The sequence below is a fragment of the Oncorhynchus gorbuscha genome, linkage group LG19 (genome assembly GCF_021184085.1).
Source record: "Oncorhynchus gorbuscha isolate QuinsamMale2020 ecotype Even-year linkage group LG19, OgorEven_v1.0, whole genome shotgun sequence".
In the NCBI taxonomy this organism is placed as follows: Eukaryota; Metazoa; Chordata; class Actinopteri; order Salmoniformes; family Salmonidae; genus Oncorhynchus; species Oncorhynchus gorbuscha.
Genome location: NC_060191.1, coordinates 10,058,079 through 10,082,099, shown reverse-complemented (window position 1 = coordinate 10,082,099; position 24,021 = coordinate 10,058,079). Strand labels below are relative to the sequence as shown.

Genomic DNA, 24,021 nt, shown 5'->3' with positions numbered 1-24,021 from the left:
TATGGCTGGGGGCAGTATTGAGTAGCTTGGACGAATAAGGTGCCCAGAGTATACTGCCTGCTACGCAGGCCCAGAAGCTAAGATGTGCATATTATTAGTAGATTTGGATAGATAACACCCTGAAGTTTCTAGGACTGTTTGAATGATGTCTGTGAGTATAACATAACTCATATGCAGGCAAAAACTTGAGAACAAATCCACCAGGAAGTGGAAAATCGGAGGTTTGTAGGTTTTCAAGTCTTTGCCTATCCAATATACAGTGTAAAATGTGGTCCGATTGCACTTCCTAAGTCTTCTACTAGATGTCAACAGTCTTTAGAACATTGTTTCAGGCTTCTACTGTGAAGGGGGAGTGAATAAGAGCTGTTTGACTAAGGGGTCTGGCAGAATGCCAGACCGCTAGAAGTTAAATTCTCGTTAATCCAGTCGCTGTGTCAGATTTCCAAAAGGGTTTATGGCGAAAGCATACCATGCGATTATCTGAGGACAGTGCCCCACATACAAACACATGAAAAGAAAATTCAACCAGGCAGGTGCGCCACAAAAGTCAGAAATAGCCATATAATAAATTCCTTACCTTTGAAGATCTTCTTCTTTTTGCAATCTCAAATGTCTCAGTCTGGGCCCTAATAAATTAGGTCTCCCATAGAAATCTATTGGAAAACACAATGACCTCAACAACAACAAAAAATCCCTGGATGTAATGTGCTCCGGGTTTCGCCTGCCAAATCAGTTATTTTATACTCACACACATTATTCTAACAGTTTTAGAAACTTCAGAGTGTTTTCTATCCAAATCTACTAATTCATTATATGGCATATCCTAGCTTTTGGGCCTGAGTAGCAGGCAGTTTACTTTGAGCACGTTTTTCATCCTGACGTGAAAATACTGCCCCCTATCCCAAACAGGTTAAATAGTTTACCGAATAGCTACCCTGACTCTCTACATTGACCCTTTTGGCACTAACTTTAAATACGCTGCTGCTACTGTTTATTATCTGTCACTTTATTCCTAGTTATATGTACTTAACTACCTCGTAGCCCTGCACATTAACTCAGTATTGGTACCATGTGTATAGTATATAGACAAGTTATCATTACTCATTGTGTATTTATTATTACTTTTATTATTATGTTTTACTTTCTATTATTTATCAATCTTATTTCTCTCTGCATTTTTGAGAAGGGCCCATAAGGAAGAAAGCATTTCACTGTGGTTTACAAAGCATATGACAAATAAAATAAAATTTGGATTGATTTGAATGAGAATCAGGCAGGTTCACATTGTTGTTTTATTCATAGTCTGAATGGCGGATGATACGAGCACAGTTGCTGGCTCAGCTCTAGAGAGTTAGTTGGCTGGCTATAAAGAGATACCACAGCGAGAGAGGAAGAGAGTAGGGTAGATCACCTTTGTGGAGCTCCTCCATGTGGTAGAGCCAACTGCAGGAGATGTTGGCAAGGGAAGGATGGCTATCTCATCCTCCACTACCTGTATCTTCTGGGGATGGTCAGGGCTGAACTCTGGGGGATCTGACACACACACACAAAGGGAGAAAAACATACAAGCCCAGACATGAAGAAACCATGTCAGCCATGAAAGGCGACAGCAGTGCAAATGAAAGAAAAACCTGTAGAGAAGCGGCGTCCACCAATATCAAAAAAAGACTGAATTCACACAGGAGGCCGGGTGAGAGGTAGGGAGAGAGAGAGGTAGGTAGAGAACGAGGGAAGGAGGTAGAGAACGAGGGAGGGAGGTAGAGAACGAGGGAGGTAGAGAACGAGGGAGGGAGGGAGGTGGAGGGAGGGACAGGCATTAAAACAGCGAGTGACAGTAGTGTTGTCCAACAGCAGCTGCACACAAACGGTGTTTCCTTGCTCCGCATCGCAACCATCTCCCTCCTCTGGCTTTGAGACTGAGCCCATGCAGCTGGGAGGGATTCGCAACCATGAGAGGGAACGGATCACCAACCGCCTCCTATTGTGGAGTTGCTGGACACACAGTGACATTCCTTCATGCTCGCACGGAGCAGCAGGCTTTGAAGAGCTGGCTGGCTACAGCCTGCGAAACAGCATCAAAGAATAACATGGCTGTGCTGCAAAGCACACACACAATTAGAACACACTGCCACAGAGCCTGTCTAACCCACAGTCACAACAAAGGAATACATTAACACACACTCATACACACACACATACACACACACGCAAACACAGAGAACAGCACAAACACACACAAACAAAACTGCCTGCCATGCACACTATCGTGTCACATTACCATCATGCTTCAAGCCTCATTACCCACCAGCACACACTTTCTTTTTCTCCTACTCATAACTGTGCACACACATATTCAATACTTTATTTGGATCCCATTGAAACAAATTAAGCATTCACAGTGAAACAAATGAAGTATTCAAAAGCTGTGTATAACAAACAGAGAGAAATATACACATGTATACAACCCACACACTTGAAGAAGCTTGAAGAAGGTGTTGAGTGGTCCGGTTCCGCCCAGCTTTTGATCAGAACTGCTCGCCATCCGCTTAGCCCTAGGCGAATGGCGACAGTGGTTGGACGCTTGAAGAAGGTGTTGACTCCCTCAGACAGCAGAGAGCTGTAGGCCTGACAGGTGATCCTCTGGCCGTGGTGCTGGGAGGACAGGGGGAGGGACAGAGTCCTGCTTACTGACACATCACCAAACGTTGTGTTCCTAGGAGCCTGATGAGAGGTGAGAGGAAAACATTTGGTGAGTCTATTTTGAACATTCGATAAAACCGTGGCCAGGTTGCAGTTTAAATTAATTAAATAACAAATTCACATTTTTTTCTGTCCTTTGACAGTTGATTAATTTATTCTGTGGTGTGTGCGGGCCATCAGAGCGGTACTGAGACAGGCTGCTTGCACAGAACGCTCACAGTGGTTCTGAGGCAAACATCAGAGAATGATAGAGGCCTCTAGTGGCCAAATGGCCATTTTATCATGGGCAGCATCAATTAGGGCTTCGACCATGCTTCCTCCATTTTAAAGTAGTCAAAGTAGTCAACTGAGTGGGGATTCCTATGGGTTGTAGCCTCAGTGGCGGTGCCCACGCTGTCACAGATCCTAGAATGGCACAGATATAAAGATTAAACCTCTATCTATCTCTGTGAGTAAAAGGCATTATCCTCTCCTGCTTTCCCACTCCTTGCTCTTCCCCTCATATGACTTTCACTCACTACTCACCATTCTTACCTGAGCTAGCTAACTAACGTCTACACGTAATGGCAGCGTTTGATAACACAATTAATGCAAGTGTAAAGCCAACTCATGGAAAACAGTTCACAGGTGAAGTTACAATTATGTTAACAGGATATTGTTGCCTAATCGTTGACGTTAGCCCATTTTGACGTAGCATGCAAGTCTGTGTTGATGAGGGCAGTCCAAAACAGGCCCCTCGTCCAGCAGGTAGAACAAGGCTTTTCAAAACTCAGTTAGACCTATTGCTTGCCTGAGTAGGCAGCAACTTGATTTTGTTTTTTCAAATGGCTGCATGCAATCACGCAGTTCTTTGAATAGGCTATGGCAATGGGATAGGCTCCTACTGTCTATAGGCCTATATGCCCTAGGCCTACTACTAGTCATAACAATGAAATCAATTGATATGATCTGGCAATTTGCGGGCGGGATTTGGTACAAATTACGTGCCGGGTTGCGGCTGCTCTCTGTCCTGATTGGCAGGTTACGGTGCAGTCACGGTATAGTGGCAGGTGCAGACCGGGTGCGGTTTGCAAAAACTTTACCTGCACAAGACTGTAGTCTAGGGTCTCCATTGACTCCTCCACGGCCCACAGACTGGCTCCCCTTTAACCTTACCTCCCCTCAGCTGGTTGGGCCCAGGCTCCAGGAGATGTTGGTTTTGGCCCCGACGCAGCTCTTTCTGCTTGGCTATGATTGTCACACTCACTGCAGGGACTGGGGAGGGGTGGAGGGGTAGAGGAGAGAGGACAAGACACCACTATCAACATACTGAGGCTGCTGATTCTGTCTTTGTAGCATAATTTTAGGCTATATCTTGAATGTATCTATCATCTTGAATCTACCTATCATCTTGAATCTACCTGTCATCTTGAATCTACCTATCATCTTGAATCTACCTATCATCTTGAATCCACCTATCATCTTGAATCCACCTATCATCTTGAATATACCTATCATCCTGAATCCACCTATAATCTTGAATCTACCTATCATCTTGAATGTACCTATCATCTTGAATTCACCTATCATCTTGAATCCACCTATCATCTTGAATATACCTGTCATCTTGAATATAGCTATCATCTTGAATCATCTTGAATCTACCTGTCATCTTGAATATACCTATCATCTTGAATGTCCACCTATCATCTTGAATTCACCTATCATCCTGAATCCACCTATAATCTTGAATCTACCTATCATCTTGAATATACCTATCATCTTGAATCCACCTATCATCTTGAATCCACCTATCATCTTGAATATACCTATCATCTTGAATCTACCTGTCATCTTGAATATAGCTATCATCTTGAATCTACCTATCATCTTGAATCTACCTATCATCTTGAATCTACCTATCATCTTGAATATACCTATCATCTTGAATCTACCTATCATCTTGAATCCACCTATCATACCTATCATCTTGAATTCACCTATCATCTTGAATCCACCTATCATCTTGAATATACCTATCATCTTGAATCTACCTGTCATCTTCCTATCATCTTGACCTATCATCTTGAATATACCTATATCTTGAATCTTGAAATCTGTCACCTATCATCTTGAATCTACCTGTCATCTACTTGAATCCACCTATCATCTTGAATAAACCTATCATCTTGAATATACCTATCATCTTGAATCTACCTGTCATCTTGAATATAACTGTCACCTTGAATATACCTATCATCTTGAATCTACCTGTCATCTTGAATATAGCTATCATCTTGAATCCACCTATCATCTTGAATAAACCTATCATCTTGAATATACCTATCATCTTGAATCTACCTGTCATCTTGAATATAACTGTCACCTTGAATATAGCTATCATCTTGAATCTACCTGTCTACTTGAATATAGCTATCATCTTGAATATAGCTAATGCTTTCCTCCTCTATTAGTCAGGCCCATAAAGGCTAATATTAATCCACTCATGCCCAGAGCCCGGTCTGTAGGTCTGTAAGACTCACACTGGACTATGAGTTTGACAGAGGCGTTGAGGACAATCTTAGCCTTATTGGTGGCATTACAGCGGTAGGTAGCCATGTTGTCACTGGGCTGGAGGCGCACAACCAGTTCTTTGGACACGCCTTTATCAGAGGGCACCTGTTTGGGGTAGTCTAATAAAACCTTATCATCCTGCGGTGTGGAGAGGAGAGTAGAGAATGGAGGACATGGTACTGTACAGACAGAGAGTCTTAACTGCTACAACCTATTACAACTTAAACAATCGCAATGTATGCTGTCATACAATACACACATGTACACACTCTGTACCAGTTGAGGGTTCCTTTGGGGCTTCCCCCACTAGAGAAGCAGATGAGGCGTATGATGGTCCCTGAGCTCAGAGGAACCCCTGGGGGAGGGGCTTCTATCCACACCTTCTGAGGAGGGTATGAAAGGGGAGGGGGGAGGAGGAGAGATAGATATGAGTGAAGGGGAGGGGGGGAAAGAGACAAAGGGGGAGAGAGAGAGGCGAGTGTGTAAGGGAGAGAGAGACCGGGGAGGGAGAGAGAGAGAAAGAGAGAGAGAGAACTGAGCTGCACTTCCTAACCTCCTGCCCAATGTATGACCATATTAGAGAGACATATTTCCCTCAGATTACACAGATCCACAAAGAATTTGAAAACAAATCCAATTTTGAAAAACTCCCATATCTACTGGGTGAAATTCCACAGTGTGCCATCGCAGCAGCAAGATTTGTGACCTGTTGCCACAAGAAAAGGGCAACCAGTGAAGAACAAACACCATTGTAAATACAACCCATATTTATGCTTATTTATTTGATCTTGTGTCCTTTAACCATTTGTACATTGTTAAAACACTGTATATATATATAATATGACATTTGTAATGTCTTTATTGTTTTGAAACTTCTGTATGTGTAATGTTTACTGTTAATTTAGATAGTTTTTCACTTCATATATTCACTTTATATATTATCTACCTCACTTGCTTTGGCAATGATGTGTTTCCCATGCCAATAAAGCCCTTGAATTGAATTGAATTGAATTGAGAGAGGAGAGGGAGGGCGGGAAAGAGTGAGGAGGTTGTGTCTGTATTGTTATAGTTATCGAAAGCACACATTGCTATTGTTGGGATTGTTACTGTACAATGCATAGTTCAGTTCTGGTTGTGCAAGGTTTGTTCAAAGTTGTACTTGTCATAGTCATTCAATAGACATTCACAACAACCATTAAGGTTATAGGGTTGTTGTTGTCATAGTTCTATCCAGAGACTCACAGACAACAATGAGGTTGTTGGACTGGCTCTTGGAGAAGCGTGTGCCATTGTTGAAGGTCTCACAGGTGAGGGGCAGCCCGTTCTCCTCCTGAGAGACAACATGGGTTAGACATGGTTGTCTTCCCCCTGTGGTCTCCCTGGAGACAGGAAAGGACACGTGACAATGTCAGGAATAGACAGGAAGTTCTAGTGTCCCTGAACATTTTCCTAGGTGATAAATACACAGTAAGCTGCTCACAGGAAATACAATAATAATACTGTTTTGATGATGGAAATTAGCTTTGTGGCTCTCTAAGTCTTGTGCTCTACTTACATTGTGCCTGGTCCCTGATAATAAACAAACAAATAAATCACATTCATATGCTTCTTCCTGCAGGCAAAACCCGTAATAAATTGAATCAAACACCCATTTGCTCCTGTATGATGCTAGTCATGTCTGTTTTAGGCTAGTCATGTCTGTTTTAGGCTTTTATTGCAATGATTAGTGCAAAAGCCTTTTTCAGAGAGAAACAGACACAAGAAGGAAAGCTTTCACAAAGAATCACCACTGAGGTGTCAGTCTTTATTAACCCTCAGACGTATTCAGGCACATTAAAGCTGGATAGAATGCAGCTGTAAATGCTAGATCAAATGAAAAGTATTTCTCCAAATGAACAAAGAGCCGTGAAAATGGTTCTCAACTCCCATGTCAGCTTTTATTCACTTTTATCTCATTAACATATTAAAAAGCTGAGAGAGAAGAATACAGGGACACTTTTTGAGGCTTCACTCATTGGCAAAGCCTTGTGTAGTATTTTATTTTATTTTATTTTTTTATTTCAGTTGAGAACAAGTTCTCATTTACTGTCACACCCTGACCTTAGAGAGCTTTTTATGTCTCTATTTTGATTTGGTCAGGGTGTGATTTGGGTGGGCATTCTGTATGTTCAGTTTTCTATGTTTTGTATTTCTTTGTTTTGGCCGGGTATGGTTCTCAATCAGGGACAGCTGTCTATCGTTGTCTCTGATTGTGAACCATACTTAGGTATTCTTTTCCCACCTGTGTTTTGTGGGTAGTTATTTTCTGTTTAGTGTTTTCTGCACCTGACAGAACTGTTCGTTGTCGTTTCTCACTTTGTTATTTTGTTTTAGTGTTCAGTGTTAATAAAAATCATGAACACTTACCACGCTGCGCTTTGGTCCGATCCTTCCTCATGAGATGACCATTACAGAACTACCCACCACAAGCGGATCAAGCAGCGTGGTATGGAGGAGCAGAGGGTTCAGGACTCCTGGACATAGAAGGAGATACTGGACGGAAAGGGAATATCGCCGTCCGAAAGAGGAACTGGAGGCAGCAAAAGCTGAGGTGGCGATATGAGGCAAGTCAGCAAAGCAGGCACGAGAGGCAGCCCCCAAACATTTTTTGGGGGGGCACATGGGGAGATTGGCGAAGTCAGGCTATAGACCTGAGCAAACTCCCTGTGCTTACCGGAAGCAGCGTGGTACTGGTCAGGCACCGTGTTATGCGGTAAAGCATACGGTGTCGCAAGTGCGCACTCATAGCCCGGTGCGCTATATGCCAGCCCTCCGCAAGTGCCATGCGAGAGTGGGCATCCAGCCAGGGCAGATTGTGGCAGCTCAGCGCGCTTGATCTCCGGTGCGTTGTTTCGGCCCAGGGTATCCTTCGCCAGCTCTGTGCACTGTGTCTCCAGTGCGCTGAGACTGTTCAGTGCGTCCTATGCCTGCGGTCCGCCCGTGCCGGGCTAAAGTGGACATTCAGCCTGGAGGAGTGGTGCCAAGGCTGCGCACCAGAGCTCCAGTGCTTCCCCACAGCCCGGTTCATCCTGTGTCTCCTCTACGGACCAGGTCTCCTGTAGGTCTCGCCTGCCTGGTGGGCCCTATGGCAGCTCCACGCACCAGGCTGTCTCTGCATCTCCTCCCTCCAGCGACGCCCTCCAGTCCGGAGCCTCCAATAATGGTGCCCAGTCTGGGGCCCGCAATGAGGGTCCCCAGTCCAGGGCCCGCAACGAGGGTGCCTAGTCCGGGGTCCACAACGAGGGTGCCCAGTCCAGAGACCCAAGGAGAGTGCCCAGTCCGGGGGCCCGCTACGAGGGTGCCCAGTCCGGTGCCCGCAAAGAGTGTCCCCAGTCTGGGGTCGGCGGAGAGGGTCCCCGCACTAGAGGCGCCACGAAAGTGGGCCAAGCCAGAGGTGGAGCGGGGTCTACGTCCCGCACCAGAGCCGCCACCGCGGAGAAATGCCCACCCAGACCCTCTCCTATAGGTTCAGGTTTTGCGGCCAGAGTCCGCACCTTTGGGGGGAGGGCACTGTCACGCCCTGACCTTAGAGAGCTTTTTATGTCTCTATTTTGGTTTGGTCAGAGTGTGATTTGGGTGGGCACAGTTTTCTATGTTTTGTATTTGTATGATTTTCTATTTCTATGTTTTGGCCGGGTATGGTTCTCAATCAGGGACAGCTGTTTAGTGTTTTATGCACCTGACAGAACTGTTCGTTGTCATTTCTCACTTCGTTATTTTGTTTTAGTGTACAGTGTTAATAAAAATCATGAACACTTACCACGCTGCGCTTTGGTCCGATCCTTCCTCATCAGACGACCGTTACATTTACAACTGCGACCTGGCAAAGATAAGGCAAAGCAGTGCGACAAAAACAACACAGAGTTACACATAGGATAAACAAACATACAGTCAATAACACAATAGAAAAGTATATATACAGTGTGTGCAAATGTAGTGAGATTAGGGAGGTAAGGCAATAAATAGGCCATAGTGGTGAAATAATTACAATTTAGCAATTGAACACTGGAGTGATAGATGTGCAGAAGATGAATGTGCAAGTGGAGATACTGGAGTGTAAAGGAGCAAAAATAAATAACAATATGGGGATGCGGTAGTTGGGTGGGCTATTTACCGATGGGAAATGTACAGGTGCAATGATCGGTAAGCTGCTCTGACAGCTGATGATTAAAGTTAGTGAGGGATATATAAGACTCCAGCTTCAGAGATTTTTGCAATTCGTTCCAGTCATTGGCAGCAGAGAACTGGAAGGAAAGGCGGCCAAATGAGGAGTTGGCTTTGGGGATGACCAGTGAAATATACCTGCTGGAGCACGTGCTATAGGTGGGTGCTGCTATGGTGACCAGTGAACTGAGATAAGGCGGGGCTTTACCTAGCAAAGACTTATAGATGACCTGGAGCCAGTGGGTTTGGTGACGAATATGAAGCAAGGGCCAGCCAACGAGAGTATACAGGTCACAGTGGTGGGTAGTATATGGGGCTTTGGTGACAAAACGGATGGCACTGTGATAGACTACATTCAATTTGGTGAGTAGAGTGTTGGAGGTAATTTTGTAAATGACATCGCTGAAGTCAAGGCTTGGTAGGATAGTCAGATTTATGAGTGTATGTTTGGCAGCATGAGTGAAGGATGCTTTGTTGTGAAATAGGAAGCCGATCCTAGATTTAACTTTGCATTGGAGATGCTAAATGTGAGTCGGGAAGGAGAGTTTACAGTCTAGCCAGACACCTAGGTATTTGTAGGTGTTCACATATTCTAAGTCAGAACCGTCCAGAGTAGTGATGCTAGATGGGCGGGCGGATGCGGGCTGCGATCGGTTGAAGAGCATGCATTTAGTTTTACTTGCATTTAAGAGCAGTTGAAGGCCACGGAAGGAGAGTTGTATGGCATTGAAGCTCGTTTGGAAGTTTGTTAACACAGTCTCCAAAGAAGGGACAGAAATGCGTAGAGGTGCATCAGAGAATCACAAGCAGCAAGAGCGACATCATTGATGTATACAGATAAAAGAGTTGGTCCGATAATTGAACCCTGTGGCACCCCCATTGAGACTGCCAGAGGTCCGGACAACAGGCCCTCCGATTTCACACACTGAACTCAATAAGTAGTTGGAAGTAGTTGGTGAACCAGGCTAAGCAGTCATTTGAGAAACCAAGGCTGCCGATAGAAATGGTGTGATTAACAGAGTCGAAAGCCTTGTGCAGTTCGATGAAGATGGCTGCACAGTATTGTCTTTTATCGATCGTGGTTATGATGTCATTTAGGACCTTGAGCGTGGCTGAGGTGCTCCCATGACCAGCTCGGAAACCAGATTGCATAGCAGAGTCGGTATGGTGGGATTCAAAATGGTCGGTGATCTGTCTGTTAACTTGGCGTTCGAAGACTTTAGAAAGGTAGGGTAGGGTAGATATAGGTCTATAACACTTTGGTTCTAGAGTGTCTCCCCCTTTAAAGAGGGGGATGACCGCTGTAGCTTTCCAATCTTTAGGGATCTCAGACGATACGAAAGAGAGGTTGAACAGGATAGCAATATGTGTTGCAACAATTGCTGCAGATAATTTTCGGAAGAGAGGGTCCAGATTGTCTATCCCAGCTGATTTGTAAGGGTCCAGATTTTGCAGCTCTTTCAGAACATCAGCTATCTGGATTTGGGTGAAGGAGAAATGGAGGAGGCTTGGAAAGGTGGCTGTGGGGGGTACAGAGCTGTTGACCAGGGTATGGGTAGCCAGGTGGAAAGCATGGCCAGCCGTAGAAAAATGCTTATTGAAATTCTCGATTATCGCAGATTTATCAGTGACAACATTGCTTCCTAGCCTCAGTGCAGAGGGCAGCTGGGAGGAGGTTCTCTTATTCTCCATGGGCTTTACAGTGTCCCAGAACTTTTGATAGTTTGTGCTACAGGATGCAAATTTCTGTTTGAAAAAGCTAGCCTTTGCTTTCCTAACTGACTGTGTATATTGGTTTCTAACTTCCCTGAAAAGTTGCATATCGCGGGGGCTATTCGATGCTAATGCAGTACCCCACAGGATGTTTTTGTGCGGGTCAAGGGCAGTTAGGTCTGGAGTGAAGCAAGGGTTATATCTGTCCTTAGTTCAACATTTTTTAAATGGGGCATGCTTATACAAGATGGTGAGGAAAGCACTTTTAAAGAATAACCAAGCATCCTCTACTGATGGAATGAGGTCGATTTCCTTCCAGGATACCTGGGCCAGGTCGATTAGAAAGGCCTGCTCTCTGAAGTGTTTTAGGGAGCGTTTGACAGTGATGAGGGGTGGTCGTTTGACTGCGGACCCATTATGGATGCAGGCAATAAGGTAGTGATCCCTAAGATCTTGGTTGAAGACAGCAGAGGTGTATTTAGATGACAGGTTGGTCAGGATGATATCTATGAGGGTGCCCGTGTTTACGGATTTAGAGTTGTACCTGGTAGGCTCCCTGATAATATCTGGGAGATTTAGGGCATCTAGTTTAGATTGTAGGATGCCAGGGTGTTAAGCATATCCTAATATAGACTGAATAGTGGGACTTTGTTCAGAGGGGAGAGAGAATGAAGAACAGATTCAACGTGGTCAAGGTGGAAACTCTACACGGGGAAGAATAATATGTGTTCTTTCAGAATCTAAGGCTTCTCTCACAGATGCTTGTCATTGGGCACTCGAGATGTACAAATTGGACTGTCTGAAATCTGAATTAAGTATTTTAAGTGTGTATTGACCTCAATTCAATATAAAATACATAAAGAAGTCACAGCAGGCAACCAATACATGTACCGAAATTACAGATGGTTTTACACAAAAAAGTCAGAGTTCTTTCCATTGTGGTCCTCTATTGGTAGGCAAAGGCACTATAAAGAGAAAGCTAGCTGTGAGCTGCCCAAGGACACAAGTCACCCAGGGACGCGAGCCTACCAGACAAACTAAATGCCCTTTTAAATTATTTTATTTTCGTTTTTATTGTTTCCTTTTACGATATTACAACAATGCACCCAGACTCCCCGCCCGCATCCTGCCATGCCACAGCCCCACTCCAAGACAGACCAAATAAAAAACAAGGCTGCAAAGCAACAAAATGTGGAAAAATTCAGGGGCGTGAACACCCCTCAAATGCACCGCACACACAAAGATAGAAAAGAAAACAAACTTTACATTTTTCACCCAACCCCCCCCCTCCATAACAACTATTACAACAAATGGAACATTTAAATTTTAATAATAATAAAAATTCTAAAAAATACATCCCTACCTCAACCAGTCATCTACAACTTCCGGCGCCAACAGAGATGGCCGCCTCGCTTCGCGTTTCTAGGAAACTATGCAGTTTTTTGTTTTTTTTACGTGTTATTTCTTACATTAGTACCCCATGTCATCTTAGGTTTCATTACATACAGTCGAGAAGAACTACTGAATATAAGATCAGCGTCAACTCACCATCAGTACGACCAAGAATATGATTTTTGCGAAGCGGATCCTGTGTTCTGCCTTTCAACCAGGACAACGGAATGGAACCCAGCCGGCGACCCCAAAAAAATGACTCCGTAAAAGAGGGAAACGAGGCGGTCTTCTGGTCAGACTCTGGGGGGACGGGCACATCGTGCACCACTCCCTAGCATTCTTCTCGCCAATGTCCAGTCTCTTGACAACAAGGTTGATGAAATCCGAGCAAGGGTAGCATTCCAGAGGGACATCAGAGACTGTAACGTTCTTTGCTTCACGGAAACATGGCTCACTGGAGAGACGCTATCGGAGGCGGTGCAGCCAGCGGGTTTCTCCACGCATCGCGCCAACAGAAACAAACATCTTTCTGGTAAGAAGAGGGACGGGGTCGTATGCCTTATGGCTAACGATACGTGGTGTGATCACAGAAACATACAGGAACTCAAATCCTTCTGTTCACCTGATTTAGAATTCCTCACAATAAAATGTCGACCGCATTATCTACCAAGAGAATTCTCTTCGATTATAATCACAGCCGTATATATTCCCCCCCAAGCAGACACATCGATGGCTCTGAACAAACTTTATTTGACTCTTTGCAAACTGGAATCCATACATCCTGAGGCTGCATTCATTGTAGCTGCGCAACCATGGCGGGAAAAACCTTGGATCATTGTTATTCTAACTTCTGCGACGCATATAAGGCCCTGCCCCGCCCTCCTTTCGGAAAAGCTGACCACGACTCCATTTTTCTGATCCCTGCCTACAGACGGAAACTAAAACAAGAAGCTCCCACGCTGAGGTCTGTCCAACGCTGGTCCGACCAAGCTGATTCCACACTCCAAGACTGCTTCCATCACGTGGACTGGGATATGTTTCGTATTACGTCAGATAACAACAATGACGAATACGCTGATTCGGTGTGCGAGTTCATTAGAACGTGCGTTGAAGATGTCATTCCCATAGCGAAGATTAAAACATTCCCTAACCAGAAACCGCGGATTGATGGCAGCATTCGTGTGAAACTGAAAGCGCGAACCACTGCTTTTAATCAGGGCAAGGTGACTGGTAACATGACAGAATACAAACAGTGCAGCTATTCCCTCCGCAAGGCTATCAAACAAGCTAAGCGTCAGTATAGAGACAAAGTAGAATCTCAATTCAATGGCTCAGACACAAGAGGTATGTGGCAGGGTCTACAGTCAATCACGGACTACAAGAAGAAAACCAGCCCAGTCACGGACCAGGATGTCTAGGCAACAACATCTCCACCCCGCTGATCCTCAACACTGGGGCCCCACAAGGGTGCGTTCTGAGCCCTCTCCTGTACTCCCTGTTCACCCACGACTGCGTGGCCACGCACGCCTCCAACTCAATCATCAAGTTTGCGGACGACACAACAGTGGTAGGCTTGATTACCAACAACGATGAGACGGCCTACAGGGAGGAGGTGAGGGCCCTCGGAGTGTGGTGTCAGGAAAATAACCTCACACTCAACGTCAACAAAACTAAGGAGATGATTGTGGACTTCAGGAAACAGCAGAGGGAACACCCCCCTATCCACATCGATGGAACAGTAGTGGAGAGGGTAGTAAGTTTTAAGTTCCTCTGCATACACATCACAGACAAACTGAATTGGTCCACTCACACAGACAGCATCGTGAAGAAGGCGCAGCAGCGCCTCTTCAACCTCAGGAGGCTGAAGAAATTTGGCTTGTCACCAAAAGCACTCACAAACTTATACAGATGCACAATCGAGAGCATCCTGGCGGGCTGTATCACCGCTTGGTACGGCAACTGCTCCGCCCACAACCGTAAGGATCTCCAGAGGGTAGTGAGGTCTGCACAACACATCACCGGGGGCAATCTACCTGCCCTCCAGGACACCTACACCACCCGATGTTACAGGAAGGCCATAAAGATCATCAAGGACAACAACCACCCGAGCCACTGCCTGTTCACCCCGCTATCACCCAGAAGGCGAGGTCAGTACAGGTGCATCAAAGCTGGGACCGAGAGACTGAAAAACAGCTTCTATCTCAAGGCCATCAGACCACTAACATTGAGTGGCTGCTGCCAACACACTGACTCAACTCCAGCCACTTTAATAATGGGAATTGATGGGAAATGATGTAAAATATATCACTAGCCACTTTAAACAATGCTACCTAATATAATGTTTACATATCCTACATTATTCATCTGTACTCGATTCTACTGTATCTTGCCTATGCCGCTCTCTACCATCACTCATTCATATATCTTTATGTACATATTCTTTATCCCCTTACACTGTGTATAAGACAGTAGTTTTGGAATTGTTAGTTAGATTACTTGTTGGTTATTACTGCATTGTCGGAACTAGAAGCACAAGCATTTCGCCACACTCACATTAACATCTGCTAACCATGTGTATGTGACAAATAAAATTTGATTTTATTTTATTTTATTTGTGTATGTCTGTAGTCTATTAGGCCATTAAATATTGTTATCATTTTCTATCTCAAGTTTACCATTCATTTTATAAATCAATCTGTCATATGAAGCTGTTTCTGCCAAGGCCACATACCATTCCTTATAAGAGGGAGGATCCTTCTGGGAATTTCTTGTTGTTTTTGTTCTACCTTTAGCAAACAATCTGGAGCTGGAGATACCTCCAAAAGTCTTTTTTTCTGTCAATTATACTTGGACTTTAGCTCTTCAAAAGAGGTAAAAGTGTTTTCTTGATTAACACAACCAATGTTCTTTATCCCCTTTCTATAGCAATCTTTCCAGAAAACCATGTGTCCATCTATTTTCAATTTAGGGTTGTTCCATAACGAAGCATAGCTTAACAAGAAAGGTGAAGATCTCTCTCTCCTATGAATCTGGCTCCATAGATTTTTAGTATGAGACATTATTGGATTCTGGGGTCCCACATTTTGTTTACTCAAATAATCTGATGCTCCGAAAGGTGTCAACCAAGATTGACCTAGTCGAGTTCTCAATCAAAGTCTTCCCACACCTGTTCCCGAGAGTCTGATTTGGGAACGCTGCGTGTGAGCAGGTGTCTCAGTCGACTACGGCCTGCGCCTACCCGAAGCGACCTGCAGTCTGTGGCCGCTTCTCCAGTTGTTTTCCTCTACAAATCTAGAGGATGTCAGCTACATTCTGGGGTCCCACATTTTGTTTACTCAAATAATCTGATGCTTCGAAAGGTGTCAACCAAGATTGACCTAGTCGAGTTCTCAATAAAGAGAGAGTCTATTTGGGAAGCTACAAAGGCTCCTTGACACAATTGCATGTTAGGGAGCTTTAATCCTCCCTTCTCATTCTTTGCCTCTAATATCACTAGTTTTATCCTGCCCTTTTTACCGGCCCAAACAAACTCCGTAATCATTTTGTCTATGGATTTAAAAGTACAGACAGGTATGGATAGTGGTAACATGCTGATGACGTAATTCAGTTTAGGAGCTATGACCATCTTTATAACCTGTATCCTACCCCATAATGAGATTTGTAGTGTATCCCAGCTCTTAAACTGGAGTTTATTGTTCAATAGTGGGTCAAGATCTTCAGAAATCATGTTCTCTAGATCAGGATTTAACACTATCCCCAGGTACCTCAAGTTTTTAGGGACCCATTGAAACCTCCAGCTGAAGAGGTCATTTCTCAGACAATGTTTTGATAGAGGCATTGCTTCAGATTTGGTCCAGTTTTCTTTATAGCCCGATATCTCTGAGAATCCATTTACCAGGTCCAGTAAAGGCAGTATGGAGAGTTGGAGGTCTTATATTATTTGTAATATGTCGTCTGCATAAAGCAGTAATTCATTCTCCCTACCTCCCATATGAATCCTTTTGATTGACTTACTAATGGCTTCGGCTAATGGTTCTAATGCTATAATAAATAGGAGGGGTGAGAGACAGTCACCTTGTTTCGTGCCTCATCCTACAGAAAATTAAGATGATCGTAGTCCGTTAGTGACTACTGTGGATTTGGGGTCGTTGTACAGAAGTGTAATAATATTCTGAAAGCCCTGTCCAAATCCAAATGTATTTCTAGTATAATGCAGGTCGTCCCAGCCCACCCTATCAAAGGCTTTCTCTGCGTCTAGGGATAAGGCTGCCACTTGAGTTTCAAAATATTTTGCCTTCCAGATGACATGCAATAGGCGTCTAAGATTATCAGATGAGGTTCTGCCATTCACAAATCCTCCCTGATCTGGATTCATGATTTTCATAATGATATGATTCACCTTCATAGCCAGAATTTTTGTAAACAATTTTCCATCACAATTTATCAAAGAAATTGGATGATCTGTTCCCTTTTTGAGGAATAGGGTGATTACTGCATCACTCATAGAAGATGGGATCTGTTGTGGAATTATCAGAATTAGTTGAGTAACATAGATAAGATGTGTTATTTTCATGATATGCTTATGAGTTATTTCTCATAAGAATGTATTTTGTTGTACTATAGTGGTGGCCATTGGCAGTTATCTGTTCTATGTCAGGACTAAGTTGCATGGGCCGCAGGAGAGGGGAGAGGTCAAGGGGTCATCATGTGTAAACATATCTTTTTGGTGTGGCAGTGACTCCCTACTTTTCTCATCGGGGAAAGAAGGGTGACAGTGTCTGGAATCATTCTATGCTCCCTCTTTGTTGACCTATAGGGTCACTCTCCTCTCTGTGAGTTTGTCCTCTGATTGGTTGTATTTAGAATTGGTTCTAAATAAATGACAATTTGATATATATCATAGGGTGGGGGTAATGTCTTGGTACCATTTTGTACCAAGGACGAGATAAGAGTTTTGTTTAGGAGACCAAACTGAACGATAATTTATAGCCCACTCTGTCTGACTAGGGGATATTCTCTCTGAAGTAAGGTTTTTTTCTCTGTGTAAGTTCCTAAGATCTGTGTTTTGTCGTGTCATCTAGGAGGGGGTGGATCTTTGCTATAAAGGATCCCATTTGCCATTGTGTGGGGAACTCTCAACTTTTCAGTTAGAGATACTGAACTGTTGAAAGTCAAAATGCTATTGCAAATGCTTAATTATTATTAAAGGTGAAGATTAAGTATAACTCTGACTCGTGTGATTTGCTCTCTCATCATTTGGTAATTAAGGAAATTTCCACGACAGATCTCACCTGTGTCAATCGATGTGTTAAATGTTTTCAATATTTCTGGGCTAAGCTGCTCTGCAAACCTTTTATAGAAATCACTGGGTATCCCATCCAACCCTGAAGTTTTACCACTGGGTGCTTGTCTTATAGTTTCGGTCAATTCCTCCAAAGTAATAGGGCGGTCGAGCCAGATCCTGTCTTCCTCTGTTAATTTAGGAAGGTTCAGATTCTGAAAGAATGCCTCTGCTTTCGGCATGTCTAAAGAGCCATCTGAAGTATAAAGTTCCTGATAGAAGTCTCCAAATACATTCTTTATTTCTTTATGATTGGTAATCAGCTTGCCTGTCTGATTTCTGGTTCCACCTACTTGCCTATCTGTTTCTCTAGATTTCAAATGACTGGCAAACAATTTTCCTGCCTTTACACCAGATTTGTACCATCTCTGCTTCAGCCTGTACAGGGAATATTCCGCTTTTTTACTGAATAAAATATTCAGCTCGTATTTGGTTTTCGTCAGATTTACCAGATACATGTTTTAAGCTCTGTTTCAAGGTGATACATTTTCTGTTTATCTAGTTTGTTAATAGTATTGGATTGTTGTATCATTACTCCACGTACTGTATGTACGCTTTAAAAGCTTCCCAGATATGTATCTGTTTCACACTATTGTTGTATCATTACTCCACGTACTGTATGTACGCTTTAAAAGCTTCCCAGATATGTATCTGTTTCACACTATTGTTGTATCATTACTCCACGTACTGTATGTACGCTTTAAAAGCTTCCCAGATATGTGTCTGTTTCACACTATTGTTGTTTGTTTCAAATAATTTCGTAATGTGTGTTTTAAGGAATTCACAAAACACCTTGTCCTATAAGAGGCTGGTGTTCATTCGCTAATATTTACAATTTTCTCTTTCTTCTCCTATTCCAACAGTCAGATCAATGATTGCATGATCTGTTATAGCTATCATGCCCGCATTGCAAGAACCCACTTTATCTCAGACAGAGTGTGAGATCAGAAAGCAGTCAATGCTTGAATATACAGTGTGCCTATTTTAAAATAATGTGTAATCGTGAGCGGTTGGATTGATCAATCTCCATATTTCATAAAGACCAACATCTTTACACAGTGTTTTAATTGCTTCTTGAGTTTTTGAGGCCCTGGTTAGACCAGTTTTTTTATTGATCTAAATAAGCATCAGAGCCTGATTATAATCCCCCCATGATATCAGACAAAAATCACCGAAATGCAGTATTATTTTATTAAATTGAAGGAAGAAGTCTGGGTCCTTCTCATTTGTGTAACGTCTGCTTCCAACGCACACCCTCAAACAGGTAGATCACCTGAACGCAGCTCACTTTCCAGCCCACTTTCCAGCTCACACTATCAAACACTTAGATACCCTGAACGCAGCTCACTCTCTAGGTCCCAATCACCTGAATTCACACACCTGTATGCCATTATCACATACTATTTAGTTCAGTTCTTTGCACCCCATCACTGTGAGGTATTGTTTGTTTTGTGACATATTTTAGAGCGATGGGTTTCCTGTGATTTACCACCTCCCATGTATGATAGTTTTGGCCTGCCTCAATAACGACGCCTTTTGCCTATACCCTACCTGTACTTTAGCCTATCGGATTTCCTGTTGTCTACCTATTGCCTGATCTCCCGGACTACATTACTAGGATTTCCCTGCCTGTACTGTTGCCCATTTGGACCCCTGTGTATGACCTGCAGCCTGCCCCTGGACCCAGCTACCTGCCTCCTCCTGTGGTCCTTTACAATAAACACCTACTGCACCCTGTGCTTGAAACCAGCTCTCTGTCTCCCCTTGTGTTCATTAGAATTTGGGGCATGAATATTTCCCAATATTATATTTTGTCCTGAAATCTTTACAAGTAAAATCAAGATTCGTCCCTCTTTGTCGTTCAATTATTTTTCCACTTGAATATGTATACCTTTGGAAAATAGAATAGAAACACCTATTTTTTGAGGGGGGGTTGAATGTATTATGGTAAGCACTAGCCATCCATCTGTCTCCCACCCTAGGAGCATCCTTTTCCAGTAGGTGGTTCTAGGAGCATAATCACGTCTGAGTGTTTTTGTTTAAGACAATTCAATACCATAAGTCTATTTAAATATGAACCTAGTCCGTTCACATTCCACAACGTAACTTTAATCACATTGGTCATATCAGAAAGGTTGTAAATATATTATTACCACAACATGACGAGTGTTAGAATATTTTAAAGCGATGCGTTTCTGATAGCCACTGCTTAGCAAATCAATGAAAGCGAACGACTGGCACTACCCCCCACCTAGAACACTAAACTTTCCATAGAACAAATATGTCATAAACATCCCCCAACACAACAGGGTACAAAGAAATGTATGTACAACATTTTAAAAACTCACTACCCCTAAACCAGGCTTTCGTCCATGTGAAGTGTCCGAGGTCTTCCGAGCGATGAAGCTCCAACTAGAATTACCATGTTTACCAACGCCAAATATAGGCATGACCATATACATTTTGAAATAACAGATATGACATGTCATAGAGATTACATAAATCAACCCAAACATCAAACATAAAGACAGGCTGATCCTTATTCTCGCAAAGACAAGAGATTACCTTTCTCGTGAAGACTGATACATGAACCTTATTCTCGCAAAGACAAGAGATTACCTTTCTCGTGAAGACTGATACATGAACTGTATAACTCCAAAAGACAGGAATGTAAACTGAGGTCAGCCACAAAAGAGAGACTGGTATACAGTGGGACAAAAAAGTATTTAGTCAGCCACCAATTGTGCAAGTTCTCTCACTTAAAAAGATGAGAGAGGCCTGTAATTTTCATCATAGGGTACACTACAACGATGATAGACAAAATTAGAAAAAAAATCCAGAAAATCACATTGTAGGATTTTTTATGAATTTATTTGCAAATTGTGGTGGAAAATAAGTATTTAAGTAGAAGGCTGGTCATGGCTCACATCAACACCATCATGCCGGAAACCCTAAACCCACTCTAATTCGCATACAACCCCAACAGAACCACAGATGACGCAATCTCAATCGCACTCCACACTGCCCCTTTCCCACCTGGACAAAAGGAACACCTATGTGAGAATATTCATTGACTACAGCTCAGTGTTCAACACCATAGTACCCACGAAGCTTATCACTAAGCTAAGGCCCCTGGGACTAAACACCTCCCTCTGCAACTGGATCCTGGACTTCCTGACAGGCCGCCACCAGGTGGTAAGGGTAGGCAACAACACATCTGCCACACTGATCCTCAACACTGGGGCCCCTCAGGGGTGTGTGCTTAGTCCTCTCCTGTACTCTCTGTTCACCCATGATTGCGACTCCAACACCATCATTAAGTTTGCTGATGACACAACGGTGTCCGGGGGTGTATTCGGACAGGGCTACAATGTCTCACGACCCCTCCTGTCTCAGCCTCCAGTATTTAAGCTGCAATAGTTTATATGTCGAGGGGCTAGGGTCAGTCTGATATATCTGGAGTTTTTATCTTGTCTAATCTGGCGTCCTATGTGAATTTAAGTATGCTCCCTGTAATTCTCTCTCTCTCTTTTTCTCTCTTTCTCTCTCTATTTCTTTCTCTCTTTCTCTTGGAGGACCTGAGCCCTAGGATCATGCCTCAGGACTGCCTGGCAGGATGACTCCTTGCTGTGCCCAGTCCACCTGGTCATGCTGCTGCTCCAGTTTCAACTGTTCTGCCTGCGGCTATGGAACCCTGACCTGTTCACCGGACCTGCTACATTGTCCCGGACCTGCTGTTTTTGACTCTCTCTCTCTACCGCACCTGCTGTCTCTAACTCTGAATGATCGGCTATGAAAAGCCAACTGACATTTACTCCTGAGGTGCTGACCTGTTGCATTCCCTACAACCACTCTGATTATTATTATATGACCCTGCTGGTCATCTATGAACGTTTGAACATCTTGGCCATGTTCTGTTATAATCTCCACCCGGCACAGACATAAGAGGACTGGCCACCCCTCAGAGCCTGGTTCCTCTCTAGGTTTCTTCCTAGGTTCTGGCCTGTCTAGGGAGTTTTTCCTAGCCACCGTGCTTCTACATCTGCATTGCTTGTTGTTTGGGGTTTACATCGGCTGATGTAAAAAGGGCTTTAGAAATAAATTTGATTAATTGATTTAGTGATTGGTAGGCCAGATCACTGACAACAATGAAACAGCCTATAGGGAGGAGGTCAGAGACCAGGCAGTGGTGTGCCAGGACAACAACCTCTCCCTCAATGTGTACAAGACAAAGTAGCTGATCGTAGACTATAGGAAAAGGAGGGCTGAACAGGCGACCATTAACATCGACAGGGCTGAAGTTTAGCCGGTCGAGAGTTTCAAGTTCCTTGCTATCCAAATCACCAACAAACTATTATGGTCCAAACACACCAACACAACACAGTTGTGAAGAGGGCACGACAACACCCTTTTGAAAAGGGTGAAAAGATTTGACATAGGTCCTCAGATCCTCAAAAAGTTCTCCAGCTGCATCATCGAGAGCATCCTGACTGGTTGCATCACCGCCTGGTATGGCAACTGTTCGGTATCTGACCGTAAGATGCTACAGAGGGTAATGCGTACGGCCCAGTACATCACTGGGGCCAAGCTTCCTGACATCCAGGATCGTACTAAGAGGTGTCTAAGACTCCAGTCACCCAAGTCATTGACTCTTCTCTCTGCTACCGCACGGGAATCGGTACCAGAGCGTTAAGTCTAGGACCAAAATGCTCCCTAACAGCTTCTACCCCCAAGCCATAAGACTGCTGAACAAGTAAATTCAATGGCCACCCAGACTATTTACACTGACCTCCCGCCCCAGCTACTCGCTGTTTATTATCTATGCATAGTCACTTTACAAATTACCTCGACAACCTGTATCCCCGCACATTGACTCTGTACCGTTACCCCCTGTGTACAGTCTCGTTATTGTTATGTAATTTTCTTGTGTTACTTTAAAAAATGTTTTTACTTTAGTTAATTTAGTAAATATTTTCTTAACTCTATTTCTTGAACTCCATTGTTGGTTAAGGGCTTGTAACTAAGCATTTCCTGGTAAGGTCTACCTGTTGTATTCTGCGCATGTGACAAATACGATTTGATTTGATTTGAAGTGGCTGCAGGACAATACAAGTGACATGGGCACTCTGTACCATACATTCCATTATACACAATGTCCAAATATTTACATATTTACAAAAAAAAGCAGATATGCAGATCTACCAAATCACTTCACCAGTGCAGAGTGGCTTTACACTTTGCTAGGAGGCTATGTCAACATTAGCCAAGCCTTGCGGTAGTGTTTGAACCTAAGACTGGCAGAAACAGTTTTTATCTCAGCCGGGAGTTTGTTCCACTCTACCTCTGTCGTTCTGAACAGTACTGCTCTTGAATCGACATGGCACAAAATCTGTGGCACTGCCTCTCGTGGCGTAGGAATGAGAGTCCCTAAAATGTAGTAAGATAGTTCTTTAGATGCTGGGGGACTGTACACTGAGGCCAATCTCAGCCTCAACTGATAGCCACTGTAGTTGACTGAGCTAAGAAGGGCTAACATGAGCCTGAGGGCTAAAATTCAGAATGGCCCATTATGTTTTATTCTGAGCTGTCTGTAGCTTGTTCTTGAAGAACTTAGTGAGTTGCTGTACCAGGTAGTACACACCAAAGTGAGGCTGCACTAATCCTGCTGGAAGTGTTTTCTGGAAGCTTCCTTTATCTAGAAATGTGTCTTTTCTGTCCATAAATGTCACTTTCTGGTTGACCTTGGCAATTACTTTCTGCCCCATGTGCTCTCCTGTCTGGAACCTGTCTGGTTTAGCTCACTCAAACATTTCCTGAGCGATTTCATGCAAGTAGGTTGATAGTGTATGATGCAGCAGTGGCGGATTTAGGTATGGGCGACATGGGCAGCCGCCCAGGGCTGCATCTTTCCTGGGTTGGCATGTGGCACCCACACAAAAAATGGTGGCATTTGCGCAATCACTTTTCTATCGTTCATTGGCACATTACATCAATGATATCATGTGACCATGTGGGCCTGCGGGTCAATTAACCTTATCGGAGTGGGTGCCCTGATTCTAGTTTGTGAGCTAGGCAGGCTACTGCATGGGAAGGTCTCCAACTCAGAAGTACGAGATGGG

General features: G+C 43.7%; 1 pseudogene; it reads right to left on the bottom strand.

The window, feature by feature from the left end:
- The window catches only part of LOC124005989, a 43,188-nt pseudogene that overhangs the window by 4,326 nt on the left and 14,841 nt on the right, over positions 1-24,021 (bottom strand).